We start from the raw sequence: 6,000 nt of genomic DNA, 5'->3' as shown, positions 1-6,000 counted from the left end.
GAGTCCAATCGATAAGAAAAATACACGATCACCTTACCCTCATATATCAACAAGACATCTAACCCAATGCCAGAAGCATCACAAAAGATGGTAAACTCATGTCGTCCTTGAGAAAAGTTAAGATAGGAGTTGATGTCAATAAATTCTTGAGCTTTTGAAATCTCACCCTCACAAGCATCAATTCAATAAAAAAAAATCTTCTTCTGAGTGTAATAGATGAAAAACCCTTAATAAAGCATCGATAGTAGCCTACTAAAACAAATAAACTCTAAATTTTAGTAGGAGAAGTAGGTCTACCCTAATAATTAACGGCCAAAATCTTAGCCGAACCAACCATGATACCATCCTTTGTCACAATATAACCCAAAAAAAAAAGATGGACTCCAACTAAAACTCGTACTTAGAGAATTTAGCTTACAATTTCTTATCTCTCAACCTCTGAAGTACAATCCACAAATACTTCTCATGGTCAGCCTCAATCTTAGAGTAAACTAAGATATCATTTATATATACAATGACAAAAGTATCAATATATGATTGAAATACCTAGTTTATCTATTCCATAAATGCTTCTAGGGAATTGGTCAACCCAAATAACATGATCAAGAAATCATAGTGATTGTATGAGTCTGAAAAGTTGTCTTCAGAATATCCGAATCTCTAATCCTCAACTAGTGATACTCAAACCTCAAATTAATCTACAAAAACATTGAAGCACCTCAAAGCTAATAAAATAAATCATCAATACAAGGAAGAGAATACTTATTCTTAAATATCATGGTAAGACCCCACAAAATCCTAAGCTCAACTCAGTCTTTTAAGCTTGCTAAGGGGTCTGAGACTTAGAAAATTATAGCTAAGTATTCAAACTTAGTATTACTTTGGCCTTCCTAAGTTGGCAACTCTATTTCATGACTCTTACAACCTTAAAGTATAAATCTTTAAATTAAATCATGATCAAGAATGTCAGTAGGCATTTTTGGACAAGTTTTGAATTTTTCGAACCTTGTTTAGACCATGTTCGAGTGACCAAAATAGTAAGTTGATGCGATCTCGACGCATCGCATCATCCCTCGCATCAACAGATAATTTTTCCCCCATCTCAGTGTAAATTTTAGAGAACTGATGCAGACTCAACGTGGTGTATTGGCCATCAAATCAATGCCAATGATGTGGTGTGTTGGTCTGCACATCGACAGTTTAGTTTTCCAGTCTTTAAAATGCTGCATCTTTAGGGGTATTTAGGTCTTTTACCATGTTTTTCAGCCCTCAAAAATATGAAATCTAGCCTTAAATTTGCAACATACACTCATTATTTCACAAATTACTCAAGAACAAAAACCTTAGGTGAGTGAATTTCTAATTCAAGGCTCAAGATTCTACCGTTAATCTTCAAGAATTTAGCAACCAAGGTATGTCAAGTGTTCATCCAAAGGTTCCTTCCATCCTTGGAGTCCAAGAAACTCTTTAAAACTTTAAGTAGCTTGATTTCATGCTTTACATGGTTTGGATTCAAGAGTATTCATGATTATAATATTGGTTGGATTTCTATTCCATGATTAACTGAAGATTTATGTAAAAATAGCTATTATGTATATAGTATCATGTGAATTCATGTTAAAGCCTTGAAATTATGATGTTCATGTGTTGATTTGTACTATGTGCATATACAATGCTTTCTAAGTATTTGATGAGTTGTTTATGAGAATTAAACAATGAAATTATATCATGTTAGCATGTATTCAAGTTCATGTCATGCAAGTGTTTTCCAGAATATCCTAATGAATGAATTATGAGAACATAGTTATTTATCATGTTTCAAGATTGTGCCATATCTTATAATTTATGCTATCGAGTACTGGTTACCTAGAGCCATGGTCAGTCACAGGATAGTATCAGTCATGTTACGATTAGTAGTACTCTCAGTCAATTACAGAACTCTCAAAAAACTAAGTAGACTCAATATCAATCCAGTCCAGTTCAGTAATCCGTTTAGACCTCACTAAATTCAGCTAGTTAATAGAATTTAGTAGTATTCCATCAGTCAACAAAACTTAGTAAAATCAGTTTTGTTCAGTTAGACAGTACAATCAGTAATAGTTCAGTCGAGCCTAGTATGAACTACAAACTAGTTCAGTGTCTATTTAGTTAGGAGTAGGATTCAGGATCGAGTTAACCCAAGAAAGGGGGCATTCCTGCCAACAGAGGGTTTGACCCTTAGTAGCAATCCCTGCATTACAAAACTACATAGCTAGCATAGGTTGAGATATTTTATTGCCAGATATTATGAGGGTTGATACATCTCATAGTTTTAGTTTTAGATTCGATCTCAATACAGAACTCAGTTCAGTTCTATAGATTCAGAACTATCAGACATAGTCACTCCATTCAGTATGAAACTTAGTATAGTTCCACAGAAGCAAGACTATCAGATATAATCATTTAGTTATCCGTAATTCAGTATGATTATGCTCAGATATCAGTTATTCAGTATTTAAACTCAGTATTCATTGTTATCACGATCTCAGTTATAGTATATGTATTCATGCATGTACTCTTATTCAGTTATATTCATGTCATTTAGTTAGTATTGTTCATACATATGAACCCATACATTTTATCCTACCTCACTTTGCATACTAGTACATTCAAAGTACTGATGTATACCTTTCTTTTGCGCTATGATGTTTTATATCATAGTTTTAGATGCGTAGGCTCCTGATCATACTTAGCAGTTCAGATTTACAGAAGTTAGAGTTAGTGGTGAGTCCTCATAGTTTGAGGACATGATTATTATTTTAGCATTTCAATTTTATTTTAGTAGTTGGAGTTAGCTGGGGACTTATCCCATCAACTCCACATTTCAGACAGTTTAGAGACTTTTCAAACTAGAGTATCTTCAGACAGATGTTTTAGTTTTGGTATTGTTATACCGTATTCAGTTTTATTACCATATTGAACCTTATGGTATGTTTTTTTACCTAATTTCCATATATTGGCAGCATTACTATTTAGTTGTTGCGTCAAGTAGAGTCATGGGTTAGCTTGTGGTCCTTCGAGATTATGAGCACCGTGTAGGGTTCGGGGTACAGACTCGGGGTGTTACAAACTTGGTATTAGAGCCTAAGGTTCAATAGAGTCCTAGGAAGTCTGAAAACCACATCTAGTAGAATCTTGTGCATGGGTGTATGGCACGCCACACTTATTGACAGGAGGGTACGAGGTATTTTAGGAAAAGTTTCCCTTCTTTCATTATTCATATAGTGCAAGTGAGCATGAGCTCCAGTTAAATTCCCTATATAATCCAAATTTCTCTTCTATTTACAGAATATGCCTCCAAAGAGGACTAAGGGAAGAGGAATGAGAGACCAACCAGAACCTCAGCCCATCTAGCCAGATCCTTTGGACGAATATGTCTTCCACGCTGAGTTCAAAGCAACTTTCACCACTCTAGATCATTCTATGGGAATCTAGAATGAACATCCAACTAATGTTCTAGCACAACCAGTGGCCAATACTACTACTACCAAGATTCAGGATTTCACATGAATAAACCCTCCATTTTTTACTGGGTCTAAGTTAGATGAGGACCCTCAAGAATTTCTTAATCAGGTGCAGAAAGTTATAGATATTATAGAGGTGACATCTAGTAGGAGTGTAGAGTTAGACGCATATCAGTTACAAGATATGGCATACTCATGGTTTAAATAGTGGAAAGCAGAAAGGGCTGCAGATGTAGGGTCCATAGAATAGGAGGAGCTTGCTAGGTTCTTCCCACTAAAGTTGAGGGAAGCAAAGGTTTTATAATTTATAAATCTGAAGTAAGGCTACATGATGGTGCAAGAGTATTCTATTAAGTTTACTCAGTTAGCCAGATATTCCCCATATATAGTAGCAGATAGCAGATCTATGATGACTAAGTTTGTGCTTGGGGTATCTAGCAGTATGGTCAAGGAGTGTAGGACCGCATTATTGGTTAAGGATATTGACATATCCAGGCTCATAGTCTATGCTTAATAAATAGAGAAAGCCATGAATAAAGAGAAGGAGAGGAAAAACAAGAGAGCAAGAACAGGCAATTTCAACTTCGCTCAGCCTAAGTCAGAGGGTAGGAATCATTCTTAGTTCGGCCAGAAATCCTTAGTTCTAGTTCCATCCTCAGCCAGTGCTCCTGTACCAAAATTCAGAGACAGCAATAGAGATAGGGCATCAGGCCCTAAACCACAGAGTAGTGTTAGCAGTGTCCGAACCAATCCCTTTTATCAAAAGTATGGCAAAAATTACCAGAGTATTTGCAAAAAGCTGGCAGTGATGCGTGTTTTGAATATGGAAAGCTAGGCCATAAGGTTAGATAGTATCTTTAGGTGGGTTCTCAGAGTCAGCATAACCGTCCTCCAACTCAGTCTGATCGGACGAATTAGCAGGGTTCCACATCCAGTGCCACCAGTCGGCAGCACCTAAATAGACTCTATGATTTTCAGTCCTGAAAGGATCAGGAAAGTTCTCCTATGTCACTGGTATGTTACAAGTTTTCCATTTACATATTTATGATTTTCTAGACCCAGGAGCTTCTTTGTCCTTTTTTACTCCTTATATAGCTGTTGATTTTGGAGTCAGTCCTGAAATTCTAGCAGAGCCTTTGTCAGTCTCTACCCCAGTGGGTAAATCTGTCATAGCCCGACTGGTATATAGGAACTGTCCGATCATGATATCTCAAAAAGTCACTTCAGCATACTTAGTCGAATTAGAGATGACTAATTTTGATGTCATTCTCAACATGGATTGGATTCATTCATGCTATGCCTCAATCAACTATAGAAACAGAATTGTCTAATTTTAGTTTCTGAATGAACCCATCCTTGAGTGGAGGGTTAGTACTTCTGTACTTAGGGGTTAGCTTGTTTCTTACCTTCGGGTAAGAAAAATGATATCTAAGAAATGTGTCTACCATCTCGTTCGAGTAAAGGACTCTAGTTCAGAAACCCCTACTCTTGGATCAGTGTCAGCAGCATATGTTATCCCAGATGTGTTTCTCGAAGATCATCCCAGAGTTTCTTCTGAAAGGGAAATCGACTTTAAAATAGACCTTCTTCCAGATACTCAACCCATATCTATCTCTCCATATAGAATGGCACCTACAGTACTTAGAGAATTAAAAGAGTAGTTAAAGGACCTCCTAGATAAGGGATTCATCAGACCCAGTATGTCCCTATGGGGCACACCAATTTTATTCATGCATAAGAAAGATGGTTCTTCTAGAATATGAATTGATTACCGTCAGCTAAATAAAGTCATGGTTAAGAACAAGTATCCACTTCCCAGAATCGATGACTTATTTGACCAACTTCAGGGTGACAGTTACTTCTCAAAAATAGACCTCATATCGGGCTATCATCAGCTCAGAGTTAGAGAATATGACGTCCTAAAAATAACTTTCAGAACTCGGTATGGTCACTTTGAATTCTTAGTCATGCCATTTGGTCTTAACAATACCTCAGCAGCTTTCATGGACTTGATGAACCATGTGTTTAACCAGTACTTGGACATGTTCGTCATAGTCTTCATAGACGACATTCTTGTCTACTCTCGCAGTGAGCATGATCATGCATACGATCTCAGAATTGTATTGCAGACTTTCAAAAACTACTAGCTATTCCCCAAATTCAGTAAGTGCAAATATTAGCTAAGGTCAGTAGCTTTTCATGGCCATATAATTTCCAGTGATGGCATTATAGTTGATCCCCAAAATATCAAAGCAATGAGAAACTGGCCTAGACTCATCTCTCCATCATATATCAGGAGTTTATTGGGCTTGGTTGGCTATTACCGATGGTTTGTTAAGGGATTTTCATATATTGCATCCCCTATATCCAGATTGACTCAGAAGAAAGTCAAATTTCAGTGGTCAGATTCTTGTGAAAAGAGTTTTTAGTAGTTGAAATTAGACTCACTACAGCTCTAATTTTGACCCTACCAGATGGTTCATATGCATTTGTGGTA

Source organism: Capsicum annuum, chromosome 10, assembly GCF_002878395.1.
Source record: "Capsicum annuum cultivar UCD-10X-F1 chromosome 10, UCD10Xv1.1, whole genome shotgun sequence".
Lineage (NCBI taxonomy): Eukaryota > Viridiplantae > Streptophyta > Magnoliopsida > Solanales > Solanaceae > Capsicum > Capsicum annuum.
This window is presented reverse-complemented; position numbering follows the sequence as displayed.